Below are 15634 nucleotides of genomic sequence, written 5' to 3'. Positions count from 1 at the left end.
AGGGCCACGGGGTGGAAACTTGAGACTGCTTCCTGCAGCAGTGCCCACGGCAGGGCTGTGCCGAGGAACATGTGGGAGGGGGACCTGTTGGGCATGAACCACGAGGCAGGGGCGAGACCGCGTGGCATCTCATTGTGGGACCTTGCAGTGTCCCTGGGGATGCTGGGGCCAGAGGGGTGATGGTGAGGGATCACGTGCATGTGAAGCATTTGTTTTTTCCTGTATCGAGCTGAGCTTGGCTTCCACTCTCAGGGTCTCAGTTTCTTCTCATGGCTTCCTGCCCCTTTGTCCCTGTGTCAGCATCCCTTTGGCTCCAGTACCTGCATCCTTGTCCTCTATGTATGGCGGCATCCCGCAGTGGATGGAAGTGGCACCCTGGGCGTCGGGGAGCAGATGCAGTGTCACGTGGTGGTGGCACACAGCAGGGGGAGCGTGCCTGATTGGGGCCCTTCTTCGGGGTAGCAGCCAGCCAGAGCCTCCAATATGAGCACCAGCAATGCAGCACCCGGTGGTGTCCCAGTGAGTGTCCCCCCACCCCATCGCTGGCCTCTGGGGAGGGGCTTCCGGAGAGACTGGTGGGCTTGGGGCTCATCTCTCCTGGGAAATGACTCCCCCTTGTGACGATGGATTTCCTGGAGGGGTCTTGGCCTTCCTGGCTCTGCTGCCAGCTCTCCACCCCTCTTCCTGTCCCCACCCGCACTCACGTCCCGGCCTCTTGGCAGAGCCCTGTGAGATCTGTGACGAGGACAGCTTCAGTGCTATGCTCTGGAAGGAGATCCTGGCCAGAGAGGTGGCCGCAGTCTGGTGTCCTCACAATGCCACAGGTGAGGACCGAGGGGTGGGTGTCATGGGGGCCTCCTGTCCTTGAGATGCTAGCCCAAGGAGCTGTCAGCACAGGTCACACGGCCATACCGCCATACCATGCCCAGGAAGCCCGGGCCCTGAAGCCGGGGCTGTACAGGTGGGGTGGGGCGGAGGCTTAGGACCACCGTGTCCTGAGAGTTCACCAGGATCCAGCGCCTTAATTAAGTCCTTTAGTGCAATGTCCCATGGAGCCACCCATTGACACGTGGGAAACTGAGGCACAGAGACGTTAACAGTAGCCATGGGCTTGCAGGACCACTAAGTGGGAAGTCAGCTGTGAATGTGGTGTCTTAATCCCCGTGCAGCCCTGTGGAGTGATGGGAGGTGTGGAAAAGGCAGAGTGGGCTCCCAGAAGGGGCTTGGCACATCAGTGCATTGATGTCCTTTGCCCCTCATATTTGAAGAGTGCAAGCAGGTTTGGAGTTGTCTTTGCTGTGCAACATTCAGGAATCGACCCTCTCTGAGCCTCTGTTTACTTTCTGTAAAACAAGTGTATTGTGGGTTCCTTGTCCCCCCAGGGATCCTCCCCCTAGGGGGGCTGTGTGTTCCCAGCTGTGGCTGCAACCCCCCCACCGTGTTTTGTTTATAGAACAATACGCGTCTGGGTAGCGTATTGCAAATCCACAGAAGTAAAGTGAAGAAAACCCAGGTCGTGGGATGGTGTGACTTGTCTGGCCTTTTGTCTGCGTGTACAACCATATTTTCCCTCGTTTTGATTGTGCACCATGCAGTAGAGCAGGGTCCTATCCTACCCTGTGGCTTCTGTTGGGTGACAGGGTTGTGGCCGTCCCCTAGGGTCATCGCCGCCGTGTGTGTGCGCGCAAGTGTGCCTGGTTCCCTGGGAGTAAGTTTTGGGTCACAGCCTGTACCCGTGTTTAAGGCAGTGGACACCTGATGTCAGTCGGCCCCAAGGCTGCCTGGCGCCTGCTGCGGCACACCCAGGCCATCGGGTCCCCTGCCCCCATGGGTGGAGCTGAGCAGGGCCTGCCCAGCTGTTGGTTTTCCCCGGGGCTCTGGATAGGAAAGGTCTCTGCCCCCACACGGGTGGGTCCTTGAAGGTGTGGCACTTGCCATGTCCCAGGACCTGGTGCAGTGTCTGATGTGAAGCATTTGCTCAGAAATGGTTTAAATGAAAGACACCTAGGGAGGCCTGTCCCCTGTGCTGGGTCATTTGTAATGTGGCCACGGGCAAGTGTCTGCTTGTGGTGCTAAGGGTTCCACCTGGAGGGGCTTGTTCCTGGGAGCCATGGGTGGGACTCCTGTGCTTGAGGTGGGCACCCACCTGCGATTCAGGAGACAGAGCTGACCCGCCGTCTCCCCATGCCTCATCCTGTTAGGCTGTGAGCTGAACGAGGAGGGACTCGCCTACTGGGAGCCCCCACCTACATCCGCTGTGTCTCTATCGACTACCCAAACAACCAGTTAATGGTCAGGCTGGGACAGGGGTCTCCTACCTAGCCCAGCCCAGCCCATCTCTCCAGGGTCCTCCTCTGCCCTCTGTACTCTGACAATCCTGTGTCCCCAGTGGCACACTATGTGGACGTAAGTCAGCCATGGCCACGACTGGGGACTGCAGAGGACTTTCTTGGTGTGGGAAGTCCTTGGTACCTGTAAGTGATGGCACCCACCCCTTCTATCTTCCAGGCCCAGGAGCAACTGGCAAAGGCTTGATGTGGACTGCCTGGGGAGGTGGTCTTTGAGGTCATCCAGATGCTGGAGTGGCCACCAGGGCATATAAAACTGGGCTTTAGTTCCTGCTCCCTATCTGGGCTCAGAGAGGGGACAGGAGCTGTCCAAGGCCACAAAGCAATAGATGCCTGAGCCAGTCCCTTCCCCATTCTGGGTCTCAGTTCCTCCCCCTCAAACTCTTACTCTGTGGGAAGAAGGTAGGCAGAGTGCCGGGCACAGGGTGGGCCCTGCAGTGATGGTTGGGTGGGGCCCGTGGGGCCGGCAGGTGGCCTGAAAGCTCCCCCTCCCTCCCAGGACACCACCAACCAGACTTGTAGTCCGTGGCCCGAAACTGACCTGTAAGTTCATCTGCGCTTTTTGTCTTTGGGGCCTCGGGCCTCGGGGGGAGGCCGACCTAGCAGGGGAGGTGCGCAGACTTCAGGTTTGGGGGCCACTGACTCCCCCACTCTATCTGTCCTGCACGGTCTCTCTGCCCTGGTGAGGGTCTAAGGCGGCAGGGTCCCACCCAGTTGGCTTCCACCCCTCCCAGGGAAGTCCACAGTTGGGGATCCAGAGGGGTGTGGCGGTCCCCCAAACACCGGCCAGGTTACATGCAGGTGCTATAGCTTTGCAAGAGCACCGCCAAGAACTGGCGCAGCAGGGTGAGGCCCCGAGGGGTCAGATGGGAAGCAGACGGGGGTGCTCCTGGGGCTCTGGGCTAGTTCCTTTTCAGGCGGTAGCACCAGCCCAGGCCAGGTGCTGCAGCAGCGGGAACCAGGGGGACAGGGCACTGGGCTGGACTGACCAGGCAGTGATTTAGAGTTACAGGGCCCAGAGCCGGGTGTCCTCCCAGACACAAGGAAGCAAAGAGACAGGTGGAGAGCTACGTAGTAACAGGGAAGAGTTTGTGCAGCATCCAGAAGTGAGGAGGGTCAGAATTTGTGGTGACAGGGTGGGAGAGAACTTAGTGACCAGGTCCCAATGGGCCAGATCACCCTGGTGGTGGCTGGGCCTCCTCCCTAGAGGTTTGGTGTCCATTGGGGTGGGTCTGTATGAGCTGCATGTCATTGTCACCAGCTGCCTCTCTCATCCCTGGTTCCACCAGTCCCCAGGCCAGCCTGTGGGCCAGGGTGTACGTGTGGCAAGTCCCTACTGCTGGGCACGGTGCAGTGACGGAGGTGTGTAAGTGAGGTCAGGGAGGCTTCCGCAGTGGCTGACCCTAGAGGAGGATGTGTTTTTCTGGCAGAGAACAGGAGGAAGCTCTTTAGGCAGAAACGCACTTTGAGCAAAGGTGTGGAAGTTAGAGGGTACAGGAGGAACGTGAGGCCAGGACGAGTAGGCGACTGGAGAGGAGGATGGATGGGCACCGGGGGGAGGCTGCAAGGGGCGTGGGGCCAGTTTGTAGTGCTGTGTGTCAGCAACTATGGGTTATCAGGGAGGGATGTGACTATCATCTATCCATCCTTCATCCACCTGTCCACCTGCTCAGGTATCCACCCACCCACCTATCCTTCTACTCGCTTGGCTATCCACCCACCTACCTATCCACCCATTCACTCACTCATCCACACATCCAGTCCCCCAATCCATTCATCCATCCACCCACCCATCCATCCAGCCATCGACATATCCATGTATCCTCCCATCCACCCACCCATCCGGTCTAAAGTGATTACTGATCACTGACAAGGCACTGCTCTAGGAGGACTGCCTTGTCAGTGGTCAGTAATCACTCCAGACCTCAGCCTCCTCTGATCCCCAGTGAGGAGAGACAGGAAAGTGGGAAAGTATAGTTCCCTTTGAAACTGTCAGGTCATGGCACAGGCCAAAAAGTGGAGCCAGTGTACCGAGTGGCAGGTGGGGTGAGGTGCCTTTCAGGGCAGGTTCACGGAAGCCTGTCTCAGGTGGTGCTCCAGCAGAGGCCTGACAGCACTGTGTACTGGGTGTCTGGGGACAAGCATTTTGGCAGAAGGAACAGACAGTGCAAAGGACCTGTGGTGGAAGTATCTAGGGCCATATGGCAGACTCCACTGCCCTTTCCAACTCTGGGTCTGGGATTGTGAGGACAGGGGTTGGGGCAGGGGCCTGGGCTTGGGGAGAGCAGGGGCAGACCCCATAGCCTTGGGAAACTGGCTCTCTGGCTTTGGTTGCTGTCAACTGCTTTTCTCTGGGTTTTGCACGTGGTGCAAGCTCTTTGTTCAAAGTGGAGTATCAAAAAAGGTTGAAAAAAGAAAAAGGAAGAAAGAGGGCCCACGTGCTCTCAGGGCCCAGGCTGGTCATCGTGGGAGATTACACTGCGGCTGCAGGTCCGTTTAATGTGGCGCCTTGATGTCATTACAATCCCCTCCCCAGTGGCTGTTCGAAGGCTGCCTGCAGTGCACTGGGGATGCCTGTTCACCCAGTGGCCCAGCACCCTCGCTAAGACAGCTCTGCTCACATTTCTGATTGTTCCCTAGGCCTTGAGTCCCCTGGACAGTTTCAAGATCTTGGTGGTAAATTGCTTTGCTTTCCAGAGATGTGGACCCAGCCCCTTGGCCCCTAGGGCAGCAGGCTGTGCACAGTCTGGCCAGCCCAGTGAGTGTGAAGTTCGCAGTCCCCAAGACTGTGGGACCTGGGGCAGATTCCACCCTCTGGGAGCCTCAGCCTCCCATCCTCGGCACCAGAGTCAGCCTGCTTGCGGGTGGGGGCAGAGAGGTGATGGGGGGGAGTGGGCTGTAGCCAGGTCCATGGGGTGCTTACCACTGGCCATGGCCTCCACCTCAGGTGTGGGGGGCCCACCCACTGCCCACCCCTGGTCATTTCTGAGTGGATGACACTGTTAGGGTCTCTGTGCCTGGGCCCAGGGCTCTGAGGCCAGCTGGAAGGTGCCCCAGAACACATTTTGCCAACAAGCTCCCTGTTCAGTCCTGGGCACGGCCTTAGGAGACTGGCTAACTATGCCTGTTATGTTTGGGGAAGCTGAGGCTTAGGACCGTGGTCCAGCTCAGGATGAGGACTGCGGTATCTGATCCAGAACTGGACAGCCTGGGGCCAAAGGCCAGGGCTGGGCAGGGGAGGGAGGGGGCTGTCGCTTCCCCTCCCCCACTATTTCTCCTTTGCCCTGCTCTTTGCTGGACAGAAACTCTGTCCATTCCCAAGTGGGGCCACTCCTCACATAAACGGGCTCAGAGGAATCAAGCGTTTCGTGAAGTGGGGACCAGGGACAGGACCCCAGGTCTGCTTCCACCAGTGAGTTCAGAGATTGGGTTTGTGCTGTCATGGGCCTGTGTTTGTGTGTTTGGATGAGAAGGGTTCTCACGTGTCTCCAGAATTTTGTGTGTGGTGGGGGGCCACTGGGGGCTGAGTGCCATCAGTGATGTGACCGTCATCTGAATAGTACTTGATGTTTTGATCCATGACTTGTCCCTGGTCACTGATGGAGCCTAGATTCCAGACTCAGATTGAGCCCTTGTCCTGGTCACTGGTCACACTCTGAGTCTTGACCCTGGTCACACATTGAGCCATGATCCCGTGTCTTATCTGGAGTCATTTGTGCGCATTCATATGTAATTATGCATGTGTCATGTGCTTGGAGGGCAGCCCCCTGTTCCAGCCACGTGCAACTGTCAGCCATGTGACATGCTTGTCTTGGAAAGTCTGAGTCAGAGGGTTCCACCCACAGCACTAAAGTGTCTCACAAAAGTGAGACAGAGCCTGTCACCCCCAGTTGTATACACACTTGCACACACGTGCTCAACATGTACACATGAGGTGACTTCTCCCAACAGGACTCACGGCCCCATCCCCACAACACTCCTACACCAGCCTGGCCGATAGCAGTGAGGGCCTTGGGAACGGGGCCATTAGGGATGAAAAGGCGGAGGGTCTTTGCAGAATTCCCAGATGTTTGGGTGGGTGGCTGGAGGACGGGCCCAGGAAGGATAGACTGGTGCTGGGGTTAAGGAGGGCCAGGAGCACATCCAGGGAGTTCAGTCTTGTGGTTCTGCTCGGACAGCTCTCTGGGTCTTTCACTCATGTCGGTTGCATGGGTTTTGCAGTTCCTATTTTAAAAAAGAATACCCAGAGTTACATAGAGCACAGAAGTGAGAGCTGGCAGGATCCTTTGACATCACCTGCTGTACCATCACTTGAAAACAGTGGAGGTGAGGCCCAGCATAGGGACGTCAGTACAGGCCAGGCCTGGGCCAGACACCCTCCACGTGCTCATCCTGCTATGCCAGCGTTTCAGGAGGTGTTCTGCCTGACACTGATCCCACGTGGGCTCCAGGAAGGGCAGAGTTCATACCCACTGTGTCTTGTTCTCCTGGGTCCACGTGCCTGGCAACCATAAAGGCTCTCAGAAGTCCTGTAAGTGGCTCCTGTTCAGTTGGGTTGTGGTTTCCCTAATTAGTGGGCACTTGGCACCCTCACTGAGCTGGCAGAGCAGACACTAAGACTGGCTGGTGGAGGGTGTGACCTTCCCGCACAGTCTGGTGGGTCCTTTCTCAAAACCTGACCCCACTCCAGGCACCTTTAGAGCCGGCTGGCTGAGGAGACTGGGGCACGGAGTGCCATTGCCAGGCCCAGGGTGGCTCCATGGGTCATGCCAGTCTGTGCTCTCTCCCTGCCTGGGCAGACCCCAGCCCTGCCGGATGCAGCTGTCCTGGGGGACGCTCAGGACCCAGGCCCTTCTCCCTCCCTGGGGTTCTCACCCAAGTGCATGTCCTGGGCCCTTTAACACCCTTGCCCCATCCCTGTCCCTGGTTTCCTTAGAGAGGGCAGTGAAGGGGCAGGCCAAGGGGGACAAGTGGAAGGGTGTCCAGCTCACTGTCAGAGTCAGCCAGTTCCCAGCCCGACTTCTCCCACGCTAGCTGAAGGGCACTGTTGGCTGCTGCTGGGCCAGTGGTGGCCCTGGTGTCTAGGGGGCTGGGGCGGGGTCCTGTGTGGTGGGACCATCACAGACATGTGCTTGAGGGTCGAGGGTCGGGATACACTGGTGTGGCAGGGTCGGGGGCATCTGGGGGTGGGGAGCTTTCCCGGGTGGAGTTCAGGGCACAGGAGTCTCCTGCGGGGCTGCGTCTGGTCCCTTTGTTTTCTGACCCCTGCAGGCCCAGCGTGTGTCGGTGGGGGCGTGCAGTCCTATGAGTGGGGTGTTCACAAGTGACGAGTGTCAGGGGTGAGGCCTGACAGGGTAAGCAGTGAGCATGGACAGCTCTGAGCTCACGGGATCTGCTGGACAGGCTGGGGTACAGTGCAGGGCAGTTCTGGGAGGATGCCTGCCCTGGTGCAGGGTGCTCAGGGCAGCTGCAGGGCACTGGCAGTGGTAATGATGGTGGTGGTGATGGCACTGGTGGTGGTTTCAGTGGGAGCCATGAGGGTGGAGGCTGTGGTGACAGTTAAGATGGTGTTGGGGATGGTCTGAGCAGTTCAGGGGAAATTGTTACTGAGTCCAGACTCCTTCTTGCTTGCCGCACGACAGGCCAGTAAATCGGGAGACGAGTTGTTGGGGTAAGGAATAGCGACTTTATTTGGAAAGCCAGCAGACTGAGAGGATGGCAGATCAATTTCTTAGAGAACCATCCTGCTCCAGTCAGAATACAGGCTCCTTTTATACAAAAAGAGAGAGAGAGAGAGAGTGGGTGGGGTTCGTTGTTGCAAACTTCTTGTAGAATGCTTTGTTCTTGGAGCCATCCATGTGGGTCAGGCCATGGTGTTCCTGTAAACCTCCAACAAAGCAAAGGTTATTCTCTGTTTTGCAACTTGCCATCTCTGCCTAAGTGCAGAAGTGCTGACATCCTTAAAGGTCAGAGCCAGAGAGTAGGCTCTTCTGTCTATTTCAGGCTAAAGGCAACATTGTTTCCCAAAAGGTGCAGAGCTGGCAAGGCTAAGACTGGAAAACAGGCACAGTGGTCAAAACTAAAGGAGCAGATCCAGTGTGGAGGCAGATTTGTTCTCCTCTGTTACAATTTGAAGCCCCTCTCCTCATGGGAACCAGGACACACCGTGGGCAGTTAATGAGGCTGAGTAGGTGAGGGGGCTGGGTGGGAGGGCAGAGGTGAGAGCTCATGGGGCCACGCAGTCTGGGAAGGTGACTTGGAGGAGACAGAGCTGAGCTGGCAGGGGTAGGGAGGTTTGGGATCTACTGGCGCACGTGCAGGTGCCCAGAACCCAGCACGCAGCCTGACCAGGCTGGCCAGGGACGCACTTGCTGAGTGAGTGACCTATCGGCTTGAGGTCGAGCTGTGAGGTCGAGCTGCGCCAGTGGTTGGAGTGTGATGGGGTGTGGGTGTTGAAGCCCCACGGCTGGCATGAGCAGGTGGCAGGCCTGAAAGAGCTGGGCCAGACGTGCACCCGGTGAAGGTCTGAGTGAGGCCAAAGGGCTCAGGCAGGGGTGCAGGCCTCTGAGCTGGGCGGGGTCAGTAGGTGCCCTGGGGTTGTCAAGACCCTGGCTTCCCCAGTATGGCACACTTCCTTGCAGGGCTGGGGAGCTGAGGGGCCCCCCTTCTGCAGGGCCTCTGTGACCCTGTCCAAGTGGGTGGGGTGGGTCAGGTGAAGAGCTACCAGACCCTGAGGATGGCCAGGTTTCCAGCCTTGGGGCAGGCCTGCGGCTGGAAGCTCTGACTCAGCATGGCCGGCACCAGGTGGGAGCCAGGAGTTTGGCATCCTGGGCTATGTGAGAAGCCTTTGAGGCCCTGGTCACAGACCCGTGGATGCTAAGTGAGCCTTAGACATCGTCAGTGCCTGGAGAGCCCGCCCCCCATGGGTAGGGACACAGGCCTGAGGGTGCATGGTTCTCACCCAGCAGCTCACTCAGCAAGACTGAAGTCAGGCCGATCTCCATCCTCCAGGGTTCCCTCAGGTCACAAGCATTGCCCCTATCCCTCAACAGAGAGGACATGGCATTGATCTGGGGAAGCAGGTGTGGGCCTGTCCGGGGAGGGGGGTTCTCACAGGCTAGTGGTCAGAGGGGAGCTGGGCACAGAGTGGGAGTTTGAGGAGGCTTCCAGGAGATGGCAGTGCCTCTGGAGAGCCCTGAAGAAGCTGAGTCAGCCAAGGGACAGGAGGGGATGTGGTCAGAGGTCACGGCCAAGGTGAAGGCCTGGAGGCAGGAGAGGGTGCTGTGTTCTGAGTCCCTAGTGGCTACATCCCAGCTGGTGTGTGGGAGCAGGGCCACCAGGGCTGCAGGGGGGCTTGAGAGCCCTGATGAGCTCCAGCTGCTGGGGGAGGTGGGGCCTGGGCAGGGAGCCCCAGCCCAGCAGCCGGGTAGGACCTGTTGGAGGAGCCAGGTGCAGTGCTCAGGAACTCCCAGCTTATCCAGGTGGGTTCCCTGGAGGAGGCAACCCAGCACAAGCCTTGGTCTGTGGGTCAGACGGCAATAAGTAGAGGTGGGCTGTTGGCACTCTGGACATGTGAAGCATGATTTGGTGGGGCTTGTACCTGGCATGCGTGCTTTCAGGAGCACAAAGGCCCAGCTGAGAAGTTTTGAAGGGCTCCTAGAAGCCCCTGCCTGCAGAGACACCTTGGCCACTCCCTGTTCCCTCAGTGGGGCTAGCTTCTCCCATCCTGGCTTCTTTCTGTTGTGTGGGAGGACAGATATGAGGCCTTCCCACTCCAGTGTGAATTAGCCCATCAAACCCCAGGGGGCCCTGATTCCCACAATCCTATAAAAACGCCTGCTTCGCGGGCCTGCAGGAGGCATCCTGAATGCTGAGAAGGCTCAGGCTCAGTGGGTGAGCAGGTAGGCTGCACCCCCAACGCACCCTCTGTGTTACTGTCCGCTGATCTCCCATGAGCGTGCCGGGCCCTGTGCTGAGCCCTGTATCTATCTCTGTTGTCTCCCTGAGCAGCATGAGTCGTGAAGATGTGTGCCTACTTCGCAGGGGAGGCAGCTCGGCCCTGAGTGGCCAGCAGTGGCCTTGGCTGTCCAGTTCCCCCTCCTGGGGCTGGGCTGAACCACCAGGGAGCTCTGCAGGGAGCAGGACGGCAGGGAGCCGCAGACTGAGCCTCCTCCCAGGCTCTGACACACTGGGGCCCCAGGGGAGGTCCCCTGGGGGGCGTTCTGAGTTGGATGGGGGCCAGGCTACTCCGCTCTGGCAGCTGGTGACAGGAACCAGGCAGCCTTCTCTGAGCAACCTCACGTGAGACACCAGGATAAGGCTGTGGCCCCGCACAGGGGCTGAAGTCGGAATAAGGCAGGTCTCCGAGGGCGGGGTTGCAGGGAGTTGGGGTTCCCCGTCTGAGTGTGGCTGGACGAGTGTACTCGAGGTGGGGAGTTGGGGAGGGTCAGGAAAGGTGGGCCAGTCCCTGGGGCCTGTGGGGTCCCTGAGGGCAGCATGACCTTTGCTCTGAGTGAGGAGGGAGCAGCAGGAAGGTTTTGAGCAGAGCATGTGTCTTGGCATATTTCCAGTGATGGCAGTGTGCTGGGGACAGGCAGAGGCAGGCCGGGGGGAGGCTGGCAGTGGGTCCCACCAGGGTGGTGGCCATGGAATGGAAAACAGCAGTGAGAGTCTTGGTGCATTTTGACATGAAGGCTGATTGCTGATGGGTGTGTGGGTATGAGAGGGAGGGAGGCGGGAGGGGTCCTGGAGGTTGCCGCCAGGTTGGAGGGGCAGAGAGGGGCCATGCTGCCCGGCCACGTGGCTTCACTTGTCCCCCCATAGCAAGTCTTGGCTGGGCACTCTGCCCCCACTGGGGTGCAGGCACCGGGGTGAGCAAGCCAGGTCCTGGTCCCGCCCTCCCAGAGGAGGACGCCAGCAGGAACATAAGGCTATCACATACTGGGAGAACTGGACAGAGGTTTGAGGACATAGAGGTGGTATGCAGCCGGCGGGTGTGCAGGCCTCGGACAGCCACCAGAGGGGCAGCTTACCATGGCAGTGACTGGCCTAACACACTGTCAAGGACACCTTGGCATCAGGGGGTATGTGATCAGGAGGCCAGCTGTCCAGGGAGCAAGGTGGGTGGATGGGGGTGGCGTGGGGGTGGAAGGAGGTTGCTGGCTGTATTCTTGACTGACCAAGGAATCTGAGGGCTGGGGAGCCACAGAGGAATCTCGAGTCTCAGCTCAAGGTCAGGCCCTGGGGTGCTGCCTGAGGGCAGAAGGAGAGCTCAGAAGTGGAGCAAAAGGTGGTTGTCCCTGGGGTTTGGTGACATGGGGGCTTTGGCCAGAGTGGGTTGGGAGGAGCCTGTGGTGAGGAACTGGTGGCCTGCAGAGGGGTGGTCAGTGGCTGGGCCTTCCTGGAGACCCTGGTCTGATGGGGGAGGCACAGCATCTTCTCTGGGAGTTTTGATTTGAGGGGCCCGGGGTCCCCTGCAACCTCCCCTCAACTCGGGCAGGGAGGGGCTCCCTGCTCCTGGTGCTGGGAGGGGCCCCTGCCCCATCTCCTTCTGTCACCCTGGACCTGGGGATTGGGGAGGATCAGATGTCACTGACGTTGATTCCTTAGGTCTGAGCCCAGGAGTTGGGGCCTGGGTCCGTGACCCAGGTACTCCAAATTTCTAAAGTTCGGACAAGAGGCAGCAAATGGTCTCCCACATGTGGGGGCGGTCACTGTGTGCTTGAGGGAGGAAGGACCTGCTTGTGTTGCAGAGATGGTAACAGGTGTCCCCTGCAGCAGGAAGGATTGCAGTCAGACATGGAGGAGGACTTCCAGATGTTGTGGGTACAAGAGGATGTGTCCTAGAGGTCTAAGTGAAAGAAGGAGGGCCAAGGATCCCCTGACCTTTTCCAGGTCAGGGTGTGCCTGAGATGCAAGTGAGGGTCCACCGGTCAGAGACCACAACCCACACGTCCTGCTTGGGGCCAGTCCTTGGCTGATGCCCAGGGTAGCCTGGAAAGCTCTGCAGACGGTCTGGGAAAGCTCCATTGATGGGGGCTCTGCCCTGGTGTGGAATTGGCCTTAGGGAGGCCCCTCTCCACCTGGTCTGGGTGTTAGGCCATCCTTGAGGGTTCCTTTCAGGTCTGTGTTTCCCAATCCTGATTGCACAGCTCAGATGTAGGCTTTGGCGAGGCGGAGGGGATATGAGGTGGTGAGACAGATAAAAACTGGAATCCTAGCCCTCCTGCTGTCTTGCTGTGTGGCGTCTGGCAATCCTACCACCACTCTGAGCCTCAGTTTCTGTATCTATACAGCTGAGCTGTGGATTATTTCCAAGATTAAATGATAAAATGCGCAGGAAGCTGTTAATATTGAGATGGGGGAAAGGACAAGGAGAAGCTTCCTTTCCATGTGCTGGAGGTTAGGAGCCCATGCATGCTCCCCTGATCATCACCACCAGGGACTATGGAGTCAAGGGGAGAGGCCGAGGCCAAGGAGCCTGCATTGCAATCCTGCAAGTTTTGAGTGAGCTGAGCAGCTGCCCGCCTCCTGGGCTGCCAGCCCAAGCAGCTGGTTCTCTGGCAGGGCCATGGCTGCAGGCTGTGAGACCTCAGGAGACAGCAATGCAGACCCAGCCCTTCAGAGGGCAGGGGGGCCACAACCCCTAGGGGGCCAGAGCCCCTGGGGATCCCCGTTTGTGGGGACCACATTCCATAGGGGGAAGGGTGTTGTCCTGCAGGCAGGATGGAAACCCAGAGCATCCACCCTGAGCCTGGGAAGTGGTCAACAGGTGCAAGTGCAAGGTCACTTCTGTTCCGCCTTGGTGCTGGTCCAGGAGCGGTCCTTGCTGGGGTTGGCCATACAAACGTCTAAACGGGTGAGAGTGGAGGTCGGGGGAGGACAGCGCCTTCTCCCTTGCTGGGTGGGGACCAGTGTTCATGTCTAGGATGTGCCTTAGTGCGGGTGGGGAAGGGGCACCTGTCAGAAGGCATCACTGCTGCCCCCACCTGCTCCCTTCATGGCTGCCAATGCCCAGGATGATGTCAGCCACGTGCAGGCACTTGCCTCCCTAAGGACTCAGGGCTGAATGTCCCCTAAGCATAGGGTGGACTGTGGTCAAATGTGACAGCAGTGTGGCCAGGAGGGGTGTTCCTAGGAGAGGAGGTGCCGGCCCTGTGCGGCCTGCAGCTCAGCCTCTCCCGACATATAACCTTTGCCATTGCACTCCCGGGGCCTGTCCTGCCACCTACAGGTCACCCCTCTGCAAGGACCTGCTGTGCGGCCCTCTGCCCAGCGTCCATCAGCCCAGCTCTTACAAGGTTTGGAAATGTGTGTCAGCTAACTCACTTGTCCTTGTCCCAGTGGCCTTTGTGAAGGATCCTGGGCACCATTTGTTGGGTGGGTGGGCTAGTGGCAGGTTGGGGGGCAGACCAGGCTTGGAGTGCTGTGGTTGTGTGAGAGGTTACGAGGCTGGGAGTCAGGACTGTGGTATCAAGCGGGTAGGGCAGGGGGTCAGCAGGGAGTGAGGGGCCTTGGAGAGCAGGGAGTGAGGGGCCTTGGAGAGCAAGGGCAGCAGACCTCGAAGGAGTCAGCACGTCCTCTGCTCCCGTTTCCACTGAACTCACCCCCTGTCCATGTTGCTGACCCTCCACCTCTATGGGGGCCAATCCTGCCTGATGAGGGGGCACCTTCCTGGGGGCACCCAGTCCCCCACCCCACCTTCCTCTGGGGTCTCCTGGGCTGGGCGCCGTAAGCCTGGGGATCCCTGTGTACGCTGGGCACCTGCTGAGCTGTGCTAGTTGCTGTCTGGTCCTGGGGAGCCGGCCTGCACAGCTGTTGCTGAGACCTGTCTCAGCAAATCCAGTGACTTTATTCCTTCCCTACTATTCTCAGATTGATGGAACCATTTCACTGATCTGTTCCATGTTGAGGTGCAGGAAGTTCTGTGCGACTCTACCAGGCTCGGTCTTAGAGATGTGAGTTAGCTGTTCTGTGGGGGCTTCCTGATTCCTTTTGTTTTCTATTCAGGAAACGGTGCACATGTCCTATACACCTCATTGTTCTGGGCTTTCCCCATGAGATTCCCACCTAAATCTTTATGCCATGAATTGTTTTTGTTTCCTAGAAAACTGAATGTTTAAAACTCATAGGCAACAAACAGCTCTGTTATTCCTCATATTCTTCTGTAACTTCTGTTCTCTAAGGAATGGTCTGTCTCTTAAGACAGCTTAAGACAGGGAGTAAGATAGAGCAAGAAATACATAGGGGGAAAATCAATGATTATTTCAAAGATACTCCCTAGCAAACATCTTAATATCCTACGAAAATGCTGGTGTAAAGAACAGAGGCTTAACAGCTCATGAAGAAGAGTAGGTGTGCGGTAGGAATGCATCTCGGGTTCTGGGTATCATGTGGTCGATGACAGTCACAGCCCTCAGTAAGTGATGAATAACTCATTATCCTTGTGGTCCTTTGTGCAGCCCTCCCCTACATGGACTCTTGAAAAGCATCTTGCTGTTGGGAGCTCTTCCTCCACCGTATGAAGAAGGCCGGGCTCGCTTGCTGAAGAGATGAGGATCCACTTAGAGCCAGCGCCAAGCAACAGACACGTGAGTCAGCCCCAGCCGAGCTGCCCATTGACTGCAGGTGCAGAAGTGACCTTAGTTGAGACGCAGACTGCCCAGGTGAGCCTCCACCAAGGTGTTAATATGGGCCATAAGCAAATAAAGTGGTTCTCTAACGCATTTTTAATAAATCGTGGTAAACGTGCAGAATAGAGGAGGAAGAAAAGTGAAACAATATGTGAGGAATAAAGATAGAAGAGAGGAAGGGTCAAATGTGATTATGGCCACTTCTGTTCTTCAGGGACTTTAAGAATCATGGACAGGCATGTGTGCAGACCCGTGGTAGATGGGCACTTGGCCTCGTACTGTCCTTGTGGACTTTTGAAAACGACTGCCACTGTCATTCGTGTTGATTCCAGGGGTTGTCCTGTTGTCACTGATGAATTCAAAAACAGTTATCTTAGTAAAGCACATTCTCAGGTTCTAGACTCAACTAAATTCCTGATTAAATAGATTTTCCCAAAGATTTCCTGAAAGCAGTGAGATAAATGTCATAAAACCAAAAAATGTCAAAACTGCAAAGGGATTGGGAGAGGCTGATAGCTCAGTGGTTCAGTGCGTACTTACTACACATGAGGTCGTGGTTTCAAGTCCCAGTACCTCCATTAACATAAAAAACAAACATACAAACAAACCAACCTAATTACCTGCCCCCCCCAATTCAAAGAGTCTCATGATCCA

General features: G+C 57.4%; 1 pseudogene; it reads left to right on the top strand.

Moving 5' to 3' along the window:
- Positions 1 to 15014, top strand: part of LOC105076127 (adhesion G protein-coupled receptor B1-like) — a 41778-nt pseudogene extending 26764 nt beyond the window's left edge.
- The last annotated feature ends 620 nt before the right edge of the window (positions 15015 to 15634 follow it).

Source organism: Camelus bactrianus, chromosome 3, assembly GCF_048773025.1.
Source record: "Camelus bactrianus isolate YW-2024 breed Bactrian camel chromosome 3, ASM4877302v1, whole genome shotgun sequence".
Lineage (NCBI taxonomy): Eukaryota > Metazoa > Chordata > Mammalia > Artiodactyla > Camelidae > Camelus > Camelus bactrianus.
This window is presented reverse-complemented; position numbering and strand designations above follow the sequence as displayed.